The 25,000-nt window shown below is 46.6% G+C and overlaps 1 protein-coding gene across 1 annotated transcript in view; it reads left to right on the top strand.

Annotated features, from left to right (window-relative positions):
* Positions 1–25,000, top strand: part of LOC308101377 (endonuclease V-like) — a 71,309-nt gene that overhangs the window by 30,666 nt on the left and 15,643 nt on the right. The gene's annotated exons all lie outside the window — the stretch shown is intronic.

The raw sequence follows: 25,000 nt of genomic DNA, 5'->3' as shown, positions 1-25,000 counted from the left end.
TGCAGAATCCTGTGAACGGGTCTCCTCTGCTTTGATCAACCTCTCTACAGAGACTCACACAGAGTAGAGAGGCTTTATGCTGAGTAGGCAGGGCTGCACCATATTCCTCTAGGCCGTAACCGAACTTTACCCTTTCCACCTCACCCCTGAGATTTTCTGAAAGGCTCGTCCACTATAGAATCTCCATATATGGATTATGTATTATGTGGCCTGTTAATTGAAGCTATAGCAGAACTGTAACTTGTGTCTCTGCGTCAGTGTCAACTAAATAAAATTGTGGTACAGGAATTTTCGCTCTGTATTCTTACCCTGTATAGTTACCCAAGATTTTCATTTGACCTGAGGAGGGCTTTGGAGACAGTCAGGGCTCCAGCAACCAGTACAAGAAACAAAAATGTGTTTGTAGTCGTTAAGCAATGTAGTGCAATGTTGTCACGTTCAGTCCTTTACAAGAAACCTTATTGTTTGATGTGACCATGATCACAAAGTAAAATCGTCAGTTAGTTACTCTGACTGTGAATGATTTAATGTGAGCCTTCTCCTCAGCATCCCTCACTGCCACAGCAAAACCTCTTGGGGGCAGCAGTCAGATCTTCTTTGCTTGCAACTTGAGGGAGAATCACAGCATGTGTCCTTTTCCCTTTTCCCATCAGCAAAAAACGAATCACTTGCAATACAAATGCCTGTTTAGTGTCAAGAACTAGAGGTTTGGCCTCACATCTAGAGATATATCTTATGGTATCTTTATGCCCATACAGTATATGGAGAGCTCTGTATCTGTCAGTCCTTGTCCCTTTTATGCCCATATATGGAGATCCCTGAAGTCATCAGTATATGCCCCTACAGTATATTTGAAAGCCCATATCAGCGGGTCTGGACAACTGCATATCCAAACTACTCGACGGCGTGCACCACACTCCCTCGAGTCCTTGCCGCTGCACACGCCGAGTTTGAAGTCGGTCGGTCCCATTCCCATACAGTATATGTAAATAACCATATATGGGCATAGCGGTCGGATCAGTGGCTCTGGACAACTGGATCTCTCTCTGGATTTGTTTGCGCCTGATTCCATAGCGACACAATGAGATTAGACAACACTCCGTATTTGGGCATAGCTGCATTGGGAACTCTTTATATATGGTTATGGCTGAGTCATAGTGACATGGGTGTGACGACGTAGTCATAGTGACGTGGCCTTTGGTTTGTTTATGGTTATGTTGTCCTAGTGATGTGGTTTGTTTATGTTTATGTTGTCATATGACGTGGCCATAGTTTGTTTATGGTTATGTCAGAGTGACGTTGACGTGGTTTGTAGATCCTTTGGTCTGGTAGGACCACTACTGGTTGACAAGTGGTACTGCCTGAAGGTCAACGTTCTAATTTATATCTCCCCTGAGCAAGCAGGCTTGCTCTATTGCCTCAGTGATGAAAATACCAGGCTGAACATGATTTGTTTGTAATCTGCTCGCCTAGTAACTTGCTATTATTGATAGCTAAAGCTTGAGCAGGGAGGCCACACCATTATTACATTATGCCTGGTGTTTCTCTATTGATGTACAACTCATTGTCCGACCAAGATCAAGGCCGCACACCACACTGATTCTATAGGAAACGTGAGACCTAACCTTCAACCGGACACAGTACAATCCTTATGGGTCCATATTTACAATGTCAGTTAGTTAAATTAACACTGAGGATTCTACTGTGTATAGTCAGCATCTATATTATAAATTCCGCTGTTGGGTTAGAGCCACGGTTCTCAACATGGGGTCGGCGGACCCCCAGGGGTCCTTGAGGGGGGTCCATGGTTGTCCCCAGCTTAATGATAGTTAGAAACCAAATGGACCCTTATGGGTCTGTACTCTGAGACTGTACAAGTGGAACCAAATGGACCCGGTTGCATTTGTACACAATCAGTTAAATTAATATTGAGGGTTTTACATTGTTGATTGGGATCCCAGAGATAATAATCAATAATAATCAAACTGGGGGTCCTTGCAATTAAAAAGGCTGAGAATTACTGGTCTAGAGTGAGATTCTCAGAGACGAGACGACCTGATAACTCTCTGTCGTCGGTGTCCCTTCTGGGCAGAAATAGGATTTCTATCCCTGTGAAAAAGAAGAAAAGTCAGATGAAAGATGGCGTGGCAGGAGAGGAGAAGACGAGACCCGAAGACAGGAGGAAAACAGCAGGAGTCCATGAGGGAGAAGAGTGATAGAATGTGCAAAAATCTATGTGTCTAGCAGAGAGAAAGAACCAGATAACGAGAAGACTTCTGTTTAAAGTGAGAGAGTTGAGAGTTTTCTATTTAAATGGCTATTCCCGCTTACTGTCCAGTCATGAGATGTGACTCCTGCTGTAGAAATGGCCATAATGCTCATTGATGATGGGTTGATCTACACCGTATATGAGTGGATTCAGCAGCAGTAGTCAGTAAAGCTGTGACTTTTCCTCCATGCTTTCCAACCTCCTCTCCATTTTGCTTTATTGATCACTCACACTGGACAAAAAAAAAGAAAACTATAAAAAAAAGGACAGGGACCTTGCCCTTACTCAACATGTCCATCAGAGGTTGAAGACAAAAGCCAGACAGCAAAGGTACAGATATCTACATTCTCAACGTACAGTAGATACACATTAAAATATTGACCCCGCAGATAATTGCATACTTTTTAAAGCTACATTTAAGCTACTTTCTACAGTACCTCTTGTCTCTGGTAGTGAGCACTAAGCCATCAGTGGGACAGTTAATTAATTAATCAATTAAAGTTCATACTGTTAAACCCACTAATGCTGCCCTTTTTCAAACATTTCCAAAAGGTCAGGTAAAGGGTTGAGCAGGTGCTGGTCCAACCTGGGAGTCCCCACATAAAAAGTTATAGTAAAAAATTTTTTTGTGGTACAAGGATATGGCTTTTTGGGGAGGAAGTGTCCACTTCTATAGTACTATAGCATTCATTGCCTGGAGGATTGGGACTCGGAGGTGAAGTAGTAACATTAAGCGTTCCTCACTCTCCCATTCAACCATTCAAACATTTGTAAAACACTGAATACTGTAACACCAGGCTGACTGCATGGGCCCTGTTTTGAAGAAACAGGCAAGGCAATGGTGTGGCAGGTGGGGCATGGCGACAGACGTTTGGTATTCTCTGGAGTGGAGAAGGCGAATAGGATTAGGTGCTCTGTGCAGTGGCGTGCTGATCATTTTCACATTGTCATGGAAGAAAAGCCTCAAGCCTAATTTCTCCCATATACACGTATATAATTGATTGTATACACCCACCCTGTACAATCCTCCTGCCTGATGCAGAACAAGAAAGCAAGTAAGCACAGTTACTGCAAGCATAATTATCAGTACAAACAAGGTAAGGTTAGAGATGACGACAGAGTGGATGTTACAATACGCTGAGTTGTTGCTGAGTCACGGAAAGTCATTCTCATATATTCTCATATAGCAAACGGCACAAAGGACTGACAAAGTCCCTCCAACCTCATCTTGTGTGGAAGGTGCAGAGTTGTCAACAAATCGTGGTCCTCATTGACCCCAAAATTGATGATTTGCAAATGACACACCCCTTAACGCAACTCTCCTCCCACACCAGCACACGTCCCCAAAATACCCCACGTGTGTGTTAGTACACGTGACCTATTATAGAAGAGCTGTAAGATGAGAGATTGTCAATGCATGTTCAGCTCATGCTGGGTTGTGGGAGCATCACTTCCAAGTTCTGTGTCATGTGTAGCATGCAACGCGCCTCCCAGTAGCTGTGTTGGTGTGAGCATGTCTGTTTCTAGGACGATGGTATCAGTCCCTGGCTATCAATGTCAGGATGTCAGTGTGTTCTACTGTGTTTTTAAAGATAAGACATAACAGATGGAAACTATTACCAAAACACACATTAAATGATATTCCCTTAGTATTCCACTCCCCTACTGTTTACTGTATGTGTTTGCCAGGCTGTTTTGTTTTAGTGAATAATGTCATGCATGAGGTGACCAGTTAAAGCGTATGCCTGGGTGCCCTAAGGTAACAAATCCCCCATTTCATTTGGTGTTGAAGCTGAAAGTGAAGACGTGATGGGTTGATTGATCTCAGCACGAGAATCCCCCGCAGCCTCCTCTCATCTGCCTCACTTCCTCTCTTCACACCTGTTCTCCTTTCATTATCTCTTCTTTCATCGTCCCTTCTGAACTCGCCTTAATTCAACCCCCATTTGTTGCTGTCAGTGCTTCTATCAGTAAAGTATGGTAAACTTGCTTGCTGCTTTGTGAGCTTCTTCGTCTCAGTACAGAATGTCTGACGTGGTTACACGTAAATATAACCCTTACCCCCTTTTTTTAAAATCTATATATATATATTGGGAACCATTTAACCTCCTGAGGTATTTTATGACCCTTAACTGTAAAGTAGTAACACTTTTAAGGATTGTTTTTTAACGAGCGAGTTCCTCCATAGTCCCAGTGGCGAGAACAGTATATTCAGTTAATTCCATCAGTTGTCCACAGTTTGAGAAGATGGCCTTTGGATAATTAAAAAAAACATTATTTTGTGGTGACAAAGTCGTCAATATTTTTCGGAACTACACTAAACGGATTTCTGGCAATCTCATTCGCTGTATTAATGATTTCTAAGAAATAAAAGATGCCATCTGTGATGAGGTCCCCCTCTCCTCCCCATTCCTCTCCTCTCCTCTCCACCCCACCTGTCAGAGCCACAGTTGGGAAAGAGTAGCACAGCGTGCCTCGGGCAGCTCAGAGCATCTGGGCCTGTTCAGAGAAAGAGGCCAGGCTGGCAAAGAACCCAGCGCCTGTCTTCCCTCTGACTGCACACACTGGGACTCTGGTGTGTGTGTGTGTGTGTGTGGGTGGGGGGGGGGGGTCTTTTAAGGGGTTGGATGATGAAACGGATAGGGAAAAGTGAAGAATAAAAAGCTGGTGCTGGGTAAGGCTGGGTACGGATGAGAGAGAGAGAGAGATAGATGACAGGCAGCCAACAGGGCTCTCTGAAGGAGTTCCTCTCCACCCCCCACCACCCCTCTATTGGCATTCTGTCTTCTGTCACCACACCACCAGAGCTACGATCTACATCCAGAACAACAGGGGAGGGTGGGGGCTGCGTGTTTGCAGAGCAGCCCCTTAAATGGGGGTGATCTGGGATGTTAGGATTGAGGGAGGGAGCGACGATAGGGAGGGAGGCGCCGAGGGAGAAAAGCCGCTCTGTGATGCGAGGCAAAAGCGCGCAGAGGAAAGACCCTTAACTCCTCCCTGCCCCTCGCTCTCTCTCTCTTGCTCTCGTTCACTTCATCTCTATCTCTCGCTTCATCCATCTATCCTTCTGTCTCATGCTGCAGAGAAAAGCCGCAGCCGTTTCATCACGCCTGGCTTCGCCGCAGAAAACCCCCCTCTCTGTTCGTGTTACATGGCGTCGCCTCGCCTCGTCTCCCTCCACCAGAATGCCGGCAAGTGTCGTTGAAGTGTTGATAAATTGCTGCCACCTGCCCCATTTTTCACGATCGGCGTCTCATATTCAAACGCGTGCACGCGCACGTGCACGCACTCACACACACACGCACGTGCGCGCGCACACACACACACACGCACACGCACACGCACACACGCACACACAAAGAGACAACACTTATTCTCCTGTGCACTCCTCAGCAATAACAAGAGCCATCACTGAACGCCCAAGAATTGAGAGATGAGATGACAGACAAGGAGGGCATGCGGGTGGTGGTGGTGGTGGTGTTGAAGCGAAGGGATGAACAAAACAAACATTTGCTAATGGAAGCTATGTCCAGGGCTGTTGTTGACGCTTGGAGACAGAAACAACGCTGCTCTCTCCATGCCAGATGACCACTGAGTCACTGCCGTCGAGCGCAGAACATCCCTGAAGCAATTAAGGGGTAAAAAAAGGAAGAAAGTTCTGTTTTACTTAAATTGCACTTGCACAGGGGGGGGGGGGGGGGGGTTAGAGGCCAAAACATCTAAGATGCTAAAACTCCTGAAATCTCTGGATTACAAATATTAGCAGTTTACTATCTTACTCAGCTACTTATTTTCTGGATGATTCCTGCAAGAAGTGGTACAGAAACAGATGTGTTGAGAGTATGATGGAAGGTAGACAAACAGGAGTGTTTAAAAAGAACGTCCACAGCACCTCGCCATTAACCTTAAATGGTGTCGAGACATGAAAAGACACAGGAGTCGTCAATTCAAAACACTACAGAACAGTTTAAATGTTGTGATTTTCCATATACCGTACAGACTTTATTATTAATTAATCAGACCTTTATTTATAGGAGGCAATAAACATGCATAGTTTTGTCCAGGCCTTGAAACGGCTACATTAATTGTCAGTGTTTGAATCAAACCATGCATTTGTTGAGAAACAGCTGTACAGCGTGACAGTATGTCTGCACTATAGTCTCAGGGCTTTAACAAGCTCCATACGATGGGTAATCAATATTATCTGCAGTATAGTCTCTTTCTCCAGGTTCCCATCATGTTTTGACCTTTTCACATGCCTCTTTCTCTCTCTCTCTTTTTCTTTGCTGGGGTGCTCAAAGAGAGGTACCTACCCAGTGCCGTGAACGTACTTGTGTGTGCATGTTTCTGTGTTCAAGAAGGCTTGGAGTGATGTGGACTGGGGGTAGAACTGTTGTGAATTAAGTTATCTTTTGTTGAAGTCCTAAGAGCTTCCCCTCTATGAAGGCATGGTGAGTGATGATTCAGTTGAATTAGTAGGCAAGCAGCGAGCTCGGAGAACAAGATGACACCAGGCAGTGTAACATGGCAAGTTCTTCTGATGTTTATTAAACACGTAGAGAATATTTAGTACCGGTTACGTTATGTAATCAGAAGATGTGCCAGTCATAATAGACAAAGGAACAGAGTATGATATGAATAAGTAAACAATACAACATGATGTTCCACAATGTAGACGAGCTTCAACAATTGCATCCTGTAATTGTCCCGATAAAGCAGTGACCAAATGGCGTCACAAAAATATCTGTATTCTCACACAGATGAGAGTGCATCAGTACAGATTTAATCGGAAACAGGCCCAACCTGAAATATATTATGAAAAGAACTAAAGGAGAACTATCTTCCGCCAGCACTGAACAGATTTGAGCGCCAGTGCTATGGTATCTTCCCCACGTGTCGCTGCTTTGCGGCCCATGTTGTCTAGGTACCGCCGTCCGCTGATTTGCACGTAGGGGTGTGTTGGTCTTAAAATGAGGCGTGGTGCTGTAATCAGGAGATATTGCCTACCATTATGCCACTCTCAGCCAATCAAAGTGCGGGGTTGGAACTAACAGTGGTATAATTGTTATGCTACTAAATAGTATATAGTAATTTCTTTTCCACTCTGTATTTTCCATCTTTATTTTTGGATTGTAAAGCACTCTAATCTGCATTTCTTTGTATGAAATGTGCTATATAAATAAAGACTATTACCGTTAATTAAGATTGAATAAAATAGTTTTTTAAAGTGATGAAATTACAGTATGTGCCATCTCATTTTGTCTTGATTATGACAATGACAATTAATTTCTTTTGGTGAGCTGAGAATCAACTGGTACTACATTATTTTGTAATAGAAACCCACACTCCCTGGTGCAGACTCTGGTGCAGACCCTTGTGCAGTCTGTGTTCAGCATTTCTAGTCACTCTAAAACTGACCAAGTAGTTTTCCCAATTTCTGCCAATGGCAGAAGCCTCTCATTGGGTGGTGTAGCCACCACAACGTTTGACTGATAAATGACTGGGGCCGACACAGGCTGACACTTGAATTATAGTGTCATGACAGGTGAGCTGCCACAAAGGCCAGACAAATAGCCCTGTATATCTCTGATCCAAACACACACGCAAACACACTAGCTAGCAGAAACTAACACACACACACACGCACGCGCACACACACACACACACACACACACGCCCGTGCGCGCATTCATACAGTACAGTACAGACTCACACACAGCATTTTCCCTCGTCCTGCCTTCTACTCCACCCTGAGCTCAAAACCCTCGCATACACTCACTGTAAACTAGAAAATCAATGGGGCCCTTTCCCCCACTCTCAAGCTTCTAAAGGCAAATCAATGGAGGCCGATCTATTGTAATGAGAACGTGTCAGCCTTGTAGACAAGGCAGAGGAGATGCAGCAAAGACTGGTTATAAGATTTGTTTTTCTGCCAGGCGAAAGGGAGTTCAGCAGTCAGACCACGGCTTTTGTTTCCATTGAGTGGCTGTTGTGTAAGGTCCTCTGGTAAGTCCATCAGTGCAGTGTGTCTCGGCTAATTTGCTGCTGTCCTGTGCTTTCAGGACACTTCAGTCAGCACAGCAGCAATGCCAAGCTTATAGAGAGAGAGTGCTTTAGTACGGCTCAATAGCTTCTTTTCCCCAATGACTAACAGTTACATAGATAGATGAATAAGATCCCTGTCTTCTTCCTTTTGAACTTTTTTTTTTTTTGTCTGGCACTTTAATGCTTCATTTCAGATAGTTCAGTATAGAGAGACAGCAAAAGAATGGCAGAGATAATAGAGACAAGATGCAAGACAAGAGGGGGGGTTGGATTTGAACCCGGGTTCTCGCACTCACAATGAGCATACGGTCTGCCCACTAACTGGCTGAACCACCAGGCACTCCCTGTCTCCTTTTTTATTTGATTTTTTACAAAAACATTATATTACCCTGGATTTTGCATTTGGCGGTATGATCTTTTGCCAAGCATCTATCATCTGTGATCATAAATGATTAATTCATTGCAGTACAAGTAATTTACATTGCTAGAGGTTTCTACCTTCTGTGTTGTGAAGTACATTTTGTCGTAAGGATTAAGTCACTGTGGATTTTACAAATTAGCCGTGCGTGTACATGTGCCCGTGGGTACGCGCGCGCGCACACACACACACACACACACACACACACACACACACACACACACACACACACACGACTACTCACTCGCGCACACACACAAGCCTTCTCGCTTGCGTGCACGCACGCACGCACGCACGCACGCACGCACGCACGCACGCACGCACGCACGCACGCACGCACGCACGCACGCACGCACGCACGCACGCACGCACGCACGCACGCACGCACGCACGCACGCACGCACGCACGCACACACACACACACACACTGTACATACACTTGTTATTCCCCCATACCAATACAAAGACATTCTGTCATCTCCTATTGTGGTCTATCAGAGCAGGCTTTTTTTAAGTATTTGTATGTATGTTGTCTGGAATGTAATCAGCTCTTTGCCTAAACTTGGTGTCAGGGTTTAGTCCTGTTGATGTCAACGGTGCACAACAGTTTGAAAGATTTCATTTGCTCACGTTCATGTACAATTGTGCATATTTTGTGTGAGTCAAGGGAGAGCGTCAGATACTCATCTGCCCTCGGCACTTTCTGGTCTCATTACCATGAACTAGCCAAGGCATCACTCACTCAGGTAAATTCTCGGTCTATCTGTCTGCTTCTCCGTCCGTCCGTCAGATTAAATATTAAGCATCACAATGAAGTGATTTATGCACACTCGATCTCTCTTTTTCTAAACTTAACCCATTCAATCTGGGAACGCATCTGTGTCATTTTAGATTTGAGCTATAACCATCATTTTATTCTTTGGTTACTCAAAAATAGCAGATCTACAAGCTCGTAGAGCGGCACCGAGTACCGCTCTACGAGCTTGTAGATCTGCTATTTATTTAACATCGTGAAAATGTGTGCAAATCTTTTGAGTTTTATATTTTTTAAAGCGAACTCAAATCTTTGCTTCTTCGATTTTTAAAAACAGCTCATAGTGCACTCCTGTGCTGCGCTATGAGCTTGTATATCTGCTATTTTTTAATAGCCCAAAGAAATCTTAAAATGACACAGATGCGTTCCCGGTCTTAATGGGTTAACACTCTCTCTCTCTCACACACACACACACACACACACGCACACGCATACAAATTAACTTTGTGCCAGCAAACACTCCTCCTATTCCCCGTGGAAATATGGAATGCAGTGCACACACTGAAGTCCTGAAGTAATCATATGCTGATCTGCAGCATCAGCCTCTTATCTCAGCCTGGATATGTATAGTGTCATGTATACCTGTGCCTCTGAGTCACAGGTGATTTGATTCACTCGCATTCTATCCAAGGCTCAGTTACACCACGTTGTGTCCCTAGACAATACTGTAGCATGCCGTGCAGGGTTGTGGGAGATGCATGCATACTGTATACACTGTATATAGGTGGCTGACCGTGTTAAGGGAATGTGTGTGTGTGTGTGTTTCATTTGATTCATAGAGAACCCCACCCACACACCCCCACACACACTCTGTACTACTCTTATGCACGCACGCACGCACGTACGTGCACGCACACGCACGCACACACGCACGCACACACACACACACACACACACACACACACACACACACACACACACACACACACACACACACACACACACACACACACACACACACACACACACACACACACACACACACACACACGCGCTCACTCATTCATTACTCACCATAGGCAAGCAGTGGCTATGGGGCAATTTCATCGCAGCCCACCATAATGCCTTCTCCTAAAGCCATTCATGAGCTGTAATGTGTGTGTTGGTGGTGTGGAGTAGATCCGTGTGACTAGTGACTGCCCGTATCGCCATTGAGTTTCTGAAGATGGTAAATCCAATTCCATGCATCATCCCCAGCTACAGCGCAGCTCATTTGCATTGATGTAAGATGGCTTCTCTTACCCTGGGTGATCTGAAACTGTGATTTGTTGGGTCTCTAAAGTGGGCCAGACAGAGGTGGAAATCCGTGTTGATCATATGTAATTTCAAGTTGATGGATCATGTCGATGTGTTTTCCCTTCCGATTGTGCATATGTAAAATATGTACATACATACAGTACGTACATACGGTATGTAAATTGCACATGATATGCGCATCATAGCTGCTTTGCCACAATATTGTGTACAGTGTAAATTGGCTGTAAACATTGACTCTTGACATCCGCCACGGTTCCGTTTGATAGGTGTCTGTCGAGATTGGACCGTACTGTACTTCTCCTGATGTGGCAGATCAAAGGGATTCTTCATATTCTCTCTTTTCCATGCTGACTCCCCTTCCACCTCCTCTGTCTCTGATGGCCCCGAATGTCAAAGGCTGCTTTATCAAGCCCATTCGTTTGAAGTCAGACAGGCTTCCTCTAACATCCTGCATCCTGCTTTCGCCCTCTTCTCACTTTTCCTGTCCCCTCTGGGGCAATTTCTCTCTCCCTTCTTTTAACCTCTCTCTTTGCCTTCCTTTCTCTATCTCTCACTTCCTTTTTCACTCTCTCTCCTTCCTTTCTCACTCTCTCCTTCCTTTCTCACTCTCTCCTTCCTTTCTCTTTCTCTCCCCCTCCCTTCCTTCCTCTCCCTCTCCCTTTTGTAATCTCACTAGTTCGCTTCCTTTCTCTATCTCTACTGTATATCTCTTTTAGCTCCATTTCTCTTTCTCCTTGTGGAACTCGATCCTCAATTATACATTACCTTCCACTCCTATTCCTCTCCATCTATTTCTAGCTATGCTCCCTTCCTTTTTTTCCCCCCTCACATCAAGTTCTGCTGATTGGTTTCTACACCTTTTGTTTATGCATTTCTCTCCTCTTTCTTTCTGCAGTCTCTCTCTCCTTTTCATCACTGCCCTTTTTATTCCGGTACATGACTGTCAGACTCGGCAGCTATTCAGATTGCTTCCCTAACCCAATCGGAATTCAATATGAGGCATGCGGCTCGCATCTTCAAAGCATCAGTCGTGCTGTGCTAACGGTCTAGCAGTAAGCTGCTGATTTGGAACAGAACTCTGGGAGCCAGAGCGAATGAGGCAACAGGGGATCAACTTATCATTGTTCAGGGTTCAGTCCACAGAATCCCTGATTACCCAGGGTATTAGATCAATGGTTCTCAACCTTTCAGGCCGTGACCGCCCAAAATAATCGTGCTATTTGAACTGGGGACCCCCCAGCCTGACAAGCACTTGGAATTGTAGGAGTTTGTCACAATATTTATCACAGATAAGTATTGTGAAATGTTTTGCTTATTTCTTATGTAATTTGACAATTTGGCCAATGTTTTTATAGTATAGTTTGTTGATTACTTTTGATGCAGTAATGGTCTTTTTTTTTAGGTTTTAAAAAGGTCTTAAAAGTCCTTAAATTGTCACTTCACTATCTTCTGGGGACCCCCCCCCCCCCCCAAATCATGGGGGTCCCGACCCACATGTTGAGAACCACTGTATTAGAGGACTTTTTAGGAGGTTTTTTTAAAGTAACAATCAGTTATATGGAGCCTTTAGTAATATCTAAAGGCAGCCATTTATACATTTTTGTGTTATTTTTCTATTTTACTCCCAATTCCCCCCACAAACAATGAACTAAACTTCATCCCTGTTGCAGCTAACCCCCACTTGTTGGTCTGGGGAGGGTGTTGTAGACAACCACAACTCTATACATGGAGCTAAACACCTTTTCCCCTGACAGTGAGGAGTTTCATAGCGAGGGCATGGCAAGTGTAGAGGAACATGCTATCCGTCCTAGTCACACTCCCCGCTGAACAGGCATTGGACCAGGTGACCACCTGTAGGAGTCACTAGTGCTGCAACAAATAACATAAAACCCTGTCGCCTTCCCACCGTCACCCGGCCAAGCCTGCGGCATTGTGAAAGAATCTAACGTTGCATAACAAGTTCCTGCTCGTGTGCCTTGCCTTTCTGAGAGATATCAAAAGTCGCTGTTTTCTGCTCCATGTTTTTGTTCCTCTGTCTGTGCACAGATAAACTTGAGCGTCTCCTCAGCCGTGAATTCTGCAAAACAATCCACAGAAACTTTGACATGATGAGTTCCTTAAATGAATCTTGCTGAGCTCCACTATTGAAGGTTAAGCAGAGGTTACTCAGTTCTGCCTGCCTTGCCACTTTAGTAGTGCTGATTGGTTGTTCTGCTGTCTTAACCCCTCTGGGTTATATGGCTCAAGAGTATTACCCTCTTTGGTCCCCTTATCACAACTCCTACCCATGACAGTAAAGGCTGGGTATGTGATAGATAATTATACTACTGAAGACAATATGTGGGGGATAATACATTTTCATAAATGTTATTTTTTACATCAAAAACAGATTTGTGAAAACATTTATCTTTGTAATATATATTTTTCTTACTTGCATTTAAGGGGCACACACGCACACACAGAAGACAAATATTGAAAATAAATTACATTATGCACCTCACTTGCGTTACACACTTACGTAAGTACAATTTAAGCTCTTTAGAAAAATCGATTTTGCTCAACCAATGGTCAGTTTCCTCCAGTCTTTATGCTTTCATTTCTATCAATAGCTATTTCTCTCAGTCGTGACCAAGTTTGAATAGCTACCTACCCCTCCCCTACCCTTCCTCTTTCTCTCCCACACAAATACATTCCCATCAATAGTGGCAGAGATGAGAGAATATCATATCTGGTAACAAAAGAAAAGCAAGCCATAGTTTAACACAGAACCCAACAGAGGACATCTAACCAGATAATGAACAGAATATAAGTGTTAGATCAGTTTGGGTTTCTCAGAGTCCTGTGTCGAAAACATATTTAATTTTCACTTTGCCAGCATCGTTTACAAAATGTCTTTAAATGAAAATAATTCTCCTTCTCCGTGGGTTGGCAAAGACTTGAATAAAACAGAAGGTATGAAGATTGAGCAAGTCAACAGGGTTTGGATTTGTCCTTGGGGCCATGACTGAGTATGCATACACATTTAAAAAACCAATAAGCTATCTCTGTGTCACACATGCATTTACATATTGTACTGAATACACTAAACACACACACACACACACACACACACACACACACACACACACACACACACACACACACACACACACACACACACACACACACACACACACACACACACACACACACACACACGTAAATGGTGTCACCACTCGGCCCCATTCGGTTTCACCCGAACACTTCACACGGGCACGGACGCGCACGGACGCGCACATGCGCGTCCATGCATTTACGTCCCGGATACCCGGATGTCAAAACATAAATTGTATACGGATTTCAGAAAGAGGACTGTGTTTCAATGCAGTAAAACACCCCAGCATCATTATATAGTGGCTGATAGAGGGGAAAAAATGCTAAATATATATATATAAATATTCTTAAAATGTAGGCTTAATGTTGCCTACAATCCCTTTAATAACACACAGTAATAGGCTTGAAAAGCCTGGAAATAAAACACAGCATACAAGCAAGTGCACCACATTTCAGCAGCCTTCTAAGCAGTGGTGTAAGGTTGAATATCTTTGTGGCTAGTCTACCTTTTAATTTCACAACGAACCACTAGTCTTTTTTCTCCTTTTTTATTAGCTTCAAATTGTGTGTAATGTAAACGGCGAAGTTCTCCTATAAGCCCTCCTAGGGTTTCTTACCTTTCCCAGAAAAGAACTAGTATATGCATATGTATATGTATTCTGTTCTGTCAAATCAAATAAACCAAAATAAATCAAATAATCATATTAATCTGCTTTCATGAATATCAGTTTCCCTTCCACTACATACCTGTATTTAAAGCTATATTATAAAACGGGCAGCTCAACTCATTCAATTCAATATTTTGTTTTATTATAGTGCCAAATCACAAGTTGTCTTGAGACACAATATCCGGCCGCCCCCCCAACTCCCCAAGGAAGCAATTAGCGACAGTGGCAACGGAAGATCTTCCCTTTAACAAGAAGAAACCTCAAGCAAAACCAGGCTTCAAGGTCAACCTCTGCCTCAACTGTGTTGTGGTGAAGGAGAGAGGGAGACACAAGGTGGACAGCAACAACTATAATAATAACAACTATAACGACAACAATAAGAATCCAGATAGAATCAAAAGGGGTTTATTTGTCACTCACTCTTACAGGTACATCTGTGCATTAAGATAAAACTGGTATATGATTTATCAGTACATTTGTTCAAAGTAACCATATGAGGTAAAGACACACATTTATCTTTTATTATTATCTAACATATTATCTTTAATTTTGTCTTGTATTTCCAAGTGTGTTCAGTAATAATAACTATAATACCAGTCCACAGCCACAGCCTTGCCTATGATGTCAAGGATAGGCGCCTTGCTAGTAGGTTCATGCAGCCATTTTGCAGACGTCTGTCTGCATAGTTCATTTGTCGACTACGAATTTGGCTCATGAACTGGGTTTTACACTGATAAACGCTTCTCATAGGCTTTTGTAATTTCCTCCCAAGATAATTTCACATCATCTCCCCTTGGCAGTCTGTTTGAGGTGGTGTAGGTTTGCTGTTTGACGACTCTGCACCTCCCGCACAAGAACATCAGTTTGCTCTTGTGAGAAATGATGTTTCCATGGCTTTTCTTTCATTGCACTGTGGAAATGACCAGTACACCACTGCACACTGAGAGCTGTGCACTGGTAATATTTTAGACACAGCTGGTTTCTGCCCAACAGCAGAGATATATTATATATGCTACAAACTTCCTTTTGGGCTAGAGCAAATGCCATGGGGTCACCAAAAGCAGTAGGGTTCTTTCTCTGGGGAGCATGAGTTTGCTTCAAACACGTTTCATGGCAATCCTCCCAGTAGATTTGGGGATCTCGTATTTGCCTTAAGGTGGTGCCACAGTAGATGAAGCGCCATGCGGTCACCAAAATTAGTAAGGGGGCATCCTCTGGGGAGCAGAGAAAATGTTAAGATCAAGACACACAGAGCATAATAAGGAGGTAACATGTGAGTAAAATCACGATATACTGTACCACAGCCTGTCGTGAGTTATTGCTTTAGTATTATACGTCCACAGGTTCTTATCAGCAGTCCTGCAGCCATAATCAACTGACATTACGGTGCAGGAACTGTGGCCTTTTCTCCCCATGATTCTAAACAACACACAACACACACAAATACTCTCACACAGGTCATAAAAAAGCCAGCCTTCGTATGGTGCATTAGAGGTGCTATCATATATGCACAGCAAGCCCGTCCACCATGATTCATCTCCATGGCAGTGTGAAGTGTAAAGGAGATTATTATCAGTGAAGGGCCCGGCCCCCAAGAAGACATACTGCTCTCCAGCCTGGTCTGCAGAGGAAATGGGAAGATATGCCTATAATGTTTACAGCCCTGTGTGTGTGTGTGTGTGTGTGTGTGTGTGTGTGTGTGTGTGTGTGTGTGTGTGTGTGTGTGGGTGTGGGTGGGTGGGTGGGTGGGTGGGTGGGTGTGTGTGTATGTGTGTGTTCAGGTATGTGTATGCATTTATGTTATGTAGACTAATGCTCAAAGCCTGACCAGCATGGTTAAGCAGCTCGCCAGCTGGTTTACCATCAGAAAATGTGCTGAGATCAGGGGTTTTGTGTGTGTGTGGGGGGGGGGGTGTGGGCGTGTGGGCATCACATGCAATTGTATTTGCAGACATCAACAACTCGGCTCAATGCACTTTTATTACGTTGGATATTAAATCGGCTCATTACTGAGATATGGCCAACCTATTATTTTTTACCCCTGATGACTTTCACCATGAGCAGTGGACAGTATGTTCTGAAAATACTTAACATATAAGTATGTAGACGCTTCATGTTATAAGTTGAATTCACACATTGTTGCATTATAAAATGCTTCACTTGAAATTTGAAACGCTAGTTTGACATTCCTTGCAGTGAGGGTTTCTATAGCAGGCAACAATAGGATGAAGCTGTTTCCTTCGACTTGTGCTCTCTTCTGCTCTATTTTTCACAATATAGTGGCCTATAGTTTTAAATTGAACCAACTTTATCTGTTTATTACCTCCACACACAGTAACATAGGAACATTGTTGGCAGTGTACAACCGTTTGCATATGCATACTTACTTGCGTTAAGTAACATGCTTTAGGCCTAATTCTTCCAATACACTTTCATTCACTGTAAGAAGATAGGAGATAAGATCATGCAGGCTCATCCATGTAGCACAAATTCCTTAAAGGGATAGTTCACCCAAAAAAGAACTTATTTTCTATCAATTACACACCCCATGAAGCCTTGAATTTATCGAGAGTTTTTAGTTTTTGTCTCATTCCTAAGCCAATAATTTGATGACCGGCGGAAAGATGCTAATGTCTCTGGTAGGAGACTCAAAGTTGACACTCCTACCGGAGCCGCCACCGGTCATCAAATTATTGGCTTAGGAATGCGTCAAAAACTGAATTCAAGACTCCATGGGGTGACTAATCGATAAAAAAAAGTCATTTTGGGGGTGAACTATCTCTTTAATTTATGCTTAGAAAGCATGGCATATTTAATCAATAAACATGAATGCCTACTGCCCAACAAACACTCATGATATAGCATGTCCCCTCATGTATTATTGCCATTATACCACAGTTTCATTATCAATATTTATGATTGGATGTAAATGCAATGGCGAAAAGATTAGATTATTGTGAAAGTTTATTCAATGAAGAAAAGCAGTTCCTTCATTCCTATCCTTTTCTAGCAATTCCAGGTCCTTGTTTGAACTGTAAGTGGGGCAAGCCGTGGATTCAGCCTGTTTTGAGTTTTAGTTTCATTTATCATCATCAAAAATGTAATTAATAAAACTAATTTGTTCAAAGCCAGTACATTTGACAAAGTAGTTGTAATAATTTTCCTCTCAGCAGCAAACTGACGCTGGTTAACAATATGTTGTTTCTGACAGCTGGCGGCTGTTGCTAGGTATAATCTATCTACAGTATTGGTGTATTTGTCTGTGTCTGTGTGTCTGTGTCCCTTTAAAAATATGATCCCCGATCTCTCCCAAGTTGACGCATCAGACATGTCTGAATGACTGATGCCGCAATACTGACGTCATAGACTGGCATCCAAGTACTCTTACAACGGTTACTGACTTCATAGTCCATAGTGCCTGCTGATGGCTACTGCACTAGTTAGGTAAACACTTTAATAGAGCTATTAGATACTTTAATAGTTGTCTGAGTGCTGTTACCAGGAGATATTGGCACTCATTAAAATTCCTCTCAGTCAAGTCCTCTCACTGAAAATGTGAAGTCAGAAGGAACTGTGGTATGATACTCATCATTCACTGCTTCGGTGTGATGGTTTTTAGAGACTTAAAGGGATATTTCACTTTCAATTATGTTTGGGGTCATTTTAACATTTACTCAGGCTTTTGTGAGTACTCATCGAAAACTAGAGGTTACGAATGTAACCCCGGTTTTAGTAGGTTCGGAGTTTACTACTCACTATGGGATATCAGCGCCCTCAGGCGATGAGACAGAGCAACACACACGCTCCCGGTGCCAATACTGATTGGCTAAGGGTATGTCACGAGTCCGGAAGACCCGGGAGTATAAAGCTCCCTCGTGACGTAGGCTCTTCCTCTTAACATTCTCCTCTCTGCATGCCAAATGCGCACAGAAAGGGGTGTCTGGTGAGTAGTAAACTCCGAACCTACTAAAACCGGGGTTACATTCGTAACCTCTAGTTTTACCACGGTTCTCCGTTTACTACTCACTATGGGATTCATAAACCCCCCTTGAGGTAATGAGCCACACAACCCTGACAACCCCGCACGCCCCTTAGCTCCTAGGTCACGTCCCCCCCGGACGTGACCTAAGACCCCCAGGCCATAGGTCCACGACCTCACGGCCCCTGGGCGCCCCCCCAGCCCACCGGGCTGGGGTGCGGGATAGATAACAAGAGTAGGCCCTGACAGACTCTAGAGTCTGCCTTATTCACTAACAGGCAGACACAGTCCGCCTCATAATAATGAGGAGCAGGGCCCTATCCCCAAGACACAGCCCTGCTGGTCCCAAGGAAACCTAAAGAGGAAGTCGGAAGATATGGAGAAAAGGCCCCAAGCCTACTCCCTATCCTCCACTGACCTGGAGGCAGCAGCCACACCCAGGACAGCGTGCGCCATTGATGACGCCGCCACGTCCAGACTGTAAAAGGCCGCAAAAGTCGACGGTGACGACCAATTTGCAGCCGCACAAATCTCCTGGATCGAAGCTCCCTTGTAGAGAGCCCAGGACGTAGCCATGCCTCTAGTAGAGTGGGCCCTCAGACCCCCCGGGACAGGGACACCACTACTCACATAAGCCAGCTTAATGGCATCACGGATCCATCTAGAAAGCGTCGCTTTGGTGACCGCCTTCCTCTGAACCCCCACGCCAAAAGAGACAAAGAGTTGTGTCGATGAGCGACTGGCCGCCGTCCTCTGGCAATAGAGCTTCAAGGCTCTCACCGGGCAGAGGCAATGTAACCGCCTGTCCTCCGCCGAAGCGAAGGGAGGCGGATGAAAAGCCACCAATTCAACCGGATCTGGGGCCACCACCCCGGTCTTTGTAACGAACGCCAGGTTTGGTTTAAGCAAAACCCTCCTGTCGTTGTTCAGAAAATTCATGCACTCCGGGCTCACCGAGAGCGCATGCAAGTCACTGACCCGTTTAGCCGTGGACAGGGCCACCAAAAGGACCGTTTTTAGACTAATGACCTTCAGGTCCATAGACTCAAAAGGCTCGAACGGGTGACGGCACAGTGCCTCCAGCACCACCGTCAAATCCCAGACTGGGAACAGTGGCCTGTTGACCGGTCTAGCTCTTCTGGCGCCGTTCATAAATCGGCGCACGAAGTTATGCTGACCCACCGTCTTGCCATCGTCGAAACCTAGGTGGCAAGCCGAAATGGCAGCCAAATATACTTTCACCGTCGAGAAGGATAAACCCTGATTTAGCCTTCCCTGTAGAAAAGTAAGAATGCTGCCCACCGGGGCCTGGACAGCCACCACCACTGGTGACTGCTCCAGACACCAAGATGCGAACATATTCCATCTGACCTCGTAAGCTTCCCTTGTGGACATGGCCCTCGCACCCTGGATGGTAGCCACCTCTTCACTGAGAAGAACCGATAACACTTCGCGTTCTCTTCGGAGGCAAACAAATCGACCCGTGGGTGACCGAATCTGCGCCAGATATCCTTCGCCACTACCGGGTGGAGTGACCATTCCCCGTACCGGAGACCGCCCCTGGACAGCAAGTCCGCTCCGAAGTTCAGGAGGCCCGGTACATGAGACGCCCGTATGGACGCGAGCCGTGACTCGCACCAAAACGTTATCTTGCGTGCTAGACCATCCAACACCAGGGAGGTCAAGCCTCCCTGCTTGTTGATAAAACACATGGTTGTCGTATTGTCCGTTCTGACCGCGACATGACAACCCAAGATCTGTGCCTCGAAATGTTTCAGAGCGAGGAAAACCGCCAGCAGTTCCAGGTAGTTGATGTGAGCCGACTGCAGTGTCGGATCCCACAGTCCCCTGGTCCACCTGCCCTCGTGGACGGCACCCCACCCAGTCAAACTGGCGTCCGTGGTGATGACCTTCCACGAAATCACAGCTCCTATACTGACCCCCTGGGACAGAAAGGCTGCTAGTGACCATGGTCTGAGTGCCTCCACACACCATGGAGACACCATCACAAGCCGACGACCTGAGGTGGGTGGGATCCGAAGGGCCCTCAGCCACCTCTGAGCGGGTCTCATGTAGAGCCTGCCTAAGCGGATTAAGTGAATGGCTGAGGCCATGAGACCTACTGCTTGCATGCATTGTTTGTAAGTAACCTTCCGCCCCAGGCGGAAAGATCTCACACAAGCCAAAACGCTGTCTATCCTCTCCTTGGATAGACGTGCTCTGAGCGTGTTCGAGTCCAGCGAGATTCCCAGGAAGGTGGCCCGCTGGGACGGAACCAAAACGCTCTTCTTGACGTTGATTGTGAAACCCAGTGACGTCAGATGGGAGATGGCCACGGCCGTGTGCCGTGCCACCTCCTCCTCCGAGCCTGCGGCTATCAACCAGTCGTCGATGTAGGTCGACAGACGGATTCCCTGTCTCCGTAGTGGAGCAATGGCCGCGTTGGTACACTTCACAAACACCCGTGGGCTCAACGACATACCAAAAGGGAGAACCATGTACTCGTACACTTCCCCTTCGAAGCCGAAGCGCAGGAATTTTCTGTGCGGGGGATAAATTGGGATGTGGAAGTAAGCATCTTTCAGATCGATACTTGTCCACCAGTCGCCCTGACGCACCGTGCGTAATAACTTCACGGTCGTTAGCATTTGAAAATGAAAAACCCGCAGGAACCTGTTGAGTCCCTTCAGATTCAATATGGGTCTTACGCCCCCCCCTTTCTTTTTCACCAGAAAATATTCCGAATAGAACCCCAGACGGTTCTGATCCGGAGATAATTTCTTTATCGCGCCCTTGTCTAGAAGGGAGGCTACCTCCTCTCTTAAGGTTTTGGCCGCTTGGCCCGACGCTCGAGTGTACAATACCTTGTCTGTCATGGGCGGCTTCCTGGCAAACTGCAGTCTGTAACCCTTGTGAACGGTGCGCAGCACCCTAGGGGACGGCTTGCAAAGTTTCCATTGATCCAAGCATTGAGCGAGAGGCTTGTTGCTGGATGCTGCCGTCGTTAGTTTCACTGGTCGTGAAACCGTGACCATGGGAACCGGAGACGCTAAAACTCTGCTCAGCGGAGCTACAGCTGTGGAGCTCGCTAGAGACAAAGGAGGTCGCGTCGATCCTGACGTTCTGCGTGAAGAGATCACGTGGCCTAGTGCGGAAGTGTTCCACACTATCCCCTTGTTGCCTACAAGGTCCGCCGCCATCTTGTCTAGGCCCCTCGGCCTGACTAAAGGAAGCGACGGATCCGCCTCTACTGACGGAGGCACTCTGTTGCCCTCCAGAGGCTGGCGTGACACGGTGCACGGCAGGCTGTAAACATTGGGGTGACCCTCGACCCGCGCCGCCATTTTGTAAACCTTCCTTCTCACAGTGGGCCTCTGGCGACCTCTGCTGGATGGATGGTAAAAATGGAATTTTGGCGTGACCCTTGTACATTGGCGTTTAGAATTAGCAATGGATTTAATACTTTTGTCTTGTTCATAGCATGCACAGTATTCATCCCAGCAGCGCTTGGACAGTCTCCAAAGGGACTGTCCAAGCGCTGTGGGCTTATGGTTGGAGGGCATTGATACGGAGGGGCCCCCCCAAGGGGGTCCCTCCGCATCGCCGCTCTGAGGCGGGTGAAAGAATGAGAGGTTTTGTATTTTTCAGAACATTTATTTGAAACACACTTGACACACAAACACCCTGGCAAACAACATGTGGACAAGTTAAAACAGCAGAGGCCTGGCTCTGTAACACTGTTACTTTCTGTCGCTTGTTTTCCGTCGGGGCCATGAAAAGGCCAAGTCTTTTTCCCGAGGTGACCAGGGGGGCTAATCCCCCCCCACTACGTCCGTGTGGATGTGGGGGGGGCAGCCGAACAACCGGTAACACCGGGGGGCAAATGTCAAACACGCTGCCCGCGACCACGTCCTCTCCCGCCGCCGCGTCGAGTGGATCTGGGGGAAGAAGGGGGAGGGGGGGAGCGGGGGTCCTTGCGACGGACGTCGCCGACTCCCAGCGACATGGGCCCTTCCACTCTGGTGGGACGGGCTGAGGAGTTGCGGGAGCTGCCGCTGGCGCTGTATTGGCGAGGCGAGGAGAGTCTCCCCCTTAAGGCAGACCTCTCCTGGCGGGGTCTGCCTGGTTGGGGAGACCTCGGGGCCAAAAGACCCGCCGCTGCCTCTTTCCGGGCCCTCGCCGACTCCGTGGAGTCCTTCAGGTACTTTTCTGCCCCGCAGAAGAGGTTACCTGCTGTGAGTGGAAGGGCCAGCAGCTTTTTCTTTGCGTCGATTTTCTGCGCGACTTTTGTGAAGGTGGCGAGGTCGAGCCACCGCACCCTCTCGATGGTCGCGCAGTCGTCCAACACCCGGCCAGTCCAATTGATGGCGTGTTGGGTGCAGGAGATGGTGAGCTGGTTCAAGCGATGCAGCTCCTTCGCGTCATCGCCCCATTTTTCCTTCAGCTCCGCGAGCCGCACGGCAGAGGAGCCCTGGAGGATGGTGACGGCGTTGAGGGTCTTTGCGACCTGTCCGGCCGCGGCGTAGGTCTTTTTCAACGCCGCGGAGGATTTTCTCAATTCTTCATTGTAGAAGGACGGTGTGGCGCCCCCAAGCACCACCGTACCTGACTGCATGTCCTCCAGTCCTTCTGCCAGCACCGGGTCCATCGGAGGGACTTCGATCAGCCCCAGGTCCCTGGCGGAGATTAGGTCGATGGGGAAGGCTAGCCTTTGCGGGTCTTGATGATCCCCCCAGGAGCTCATCAAGGCCGTCTTGAACCCATACGCTTCAGGGAGCTTCTTGGACTCCACCACCCGTGTTGGTGGAGCCTCCAAGCCCTGGAAACCTACTGCAGTAGCGGTGGCGTTGCGGCTCTCCACGGGCTGCACCAAACCGCACCTGGCGATGGCCCGCTTGAACACCGCCGTTACCGGTTCGACGACCACTTCTTCGACGGTTTCGGGGTTTCCGCCTACCCCGTCGGCGCTCGCCATGGACACCTCTTGGACCTCCTGGTAAGACGCGAGGTCCAACTCGTCCTCCAGCTCCTCGAAGGCCAGTGACTCCTCGCTGTCGGCCAGCGAAGCAGCCCAGTCGTAGTGTCGACGGGGGGAGGTGGAGGCGCTGCTAGTTAGCTGCGGCGGCGATATATGCGCAGCGGCAGCGGCGGAGGGTGGCGCCAGCGTCGTCGCCGCTAGCCGCCTCATCTTCGGCGTCGGCACCGGTGGGGGTCCCATGAGTGTCTTCTCGGGCGGCACTCCTGGGGTCCCTGTGCCGGTGGCGGCGGAAGCTCCGGCTGAGTCGTCCCTGACCCAGCGGACCAGGGTCTCTACCCTGTCCAGCCGGGCGTCGAGCTGCTGGCTTGTGAAGGACGAGCACCCTGGGCACTCGTCCCTCTCGCCCTGGCGCTCCTTAGCGGTGAGCGCATGGTCGACCCCCAGGCAGTAGATACAGACGCGGTGGGGGTCGTCTGCGGCGACGAGGAGGCTACAGCTCGGTCGTCCGCAGGTCCTCGTGGTTCCATTCCTGGTCTGGAAACACAGCGGCCTAACTTGGCTAGTAGCACCTAGCTAGCTGCTACCAGTAGCCTAGCCGCTGAATGAATGAAAAAGCTACCGGCTAATTCAATGACCAGGAAAAGAGGAAAACTGAGAGGATAGTCAAACAAATAATACTTAAATAAGTTCCGGGAGAAAACTTAATTTTTCGCAAGGATTTTCCCGTGGGGAAATACTCTGTATTCCGCGTTGGGTTAAGTTGTAAAATTTCTTGCTTCTTGTGTGTGAATTTCTGTGCATTCGCTTGCAGAGTGGAGAAAAGAGGAAGAGCCTACGTCACGAGGGAGCTTTATACTCCCGGGTCTTCCGGACTCGTGACATACCCTTAGCCAATCAGTATTGGCACCGGGAGCGTGTGTGTTGCTCTGTCTCATCGCCTGAGGGCGCTGATATCCCATAGTGAGTAGTAAACGGAGAACCGTGGTAAAACACTTGTCCTTGGTTCTGGTGACTCATACTGCCTTCCTAATATGTGAGGTGGCCGTGTTACTTACTTTTTTTAATTTATGTTTTAGATTTTTGGGGGAATTAAAATGAATAAATAATAATAATAATAATACATTTTATTTGTAACGCACTTTATATTTGAAGCAAATCTCAAAGTGCTACAGGATTAAAAACATAAAAAGAAAGAGAAAACAACAATAATAATAAAACAGTGAAATGAATAACTTCAAATCAAGTCAGCAGGCACAGTAGAAGTTTAAAAAAGATAAAACAACTACATCTCTATCTATGCAAATGCCTTGTTAAAAAGGTTTTTAGGCCCTTTTTAAAAGTGTCAGTCGACTGTGGTGCTCTCAGATGGTCCGGGAGGGCATTCCACAGTCGAGGAGCAGCTGAGCAGAAGGCCCGATCCCCCATGGTGCGGAGATTTGTTGTGCAGGGCTCCAGTGCGTTTGAGTTTCTGGAGCGGAG

Source organism: Gymnoscopelus braueri, assembly GCF_963280865.1.
Source record: "Gymnoscopelus braueri genome assembly, chromosome: 2".
In the NCBI taxonomy this organism is placed as follows: Eukaryota; Metazoa; Chordata; class Actinopteri; order Myctophiformes; family Myctophidae; genus Gymnoscopelus; species Gymnoscopelus braueri.
The sequence above is the reverse complement of the archived record's forward strand: the minus strand, read 5'-3'. Positions and strand labels throughout refer to the sequence as shown.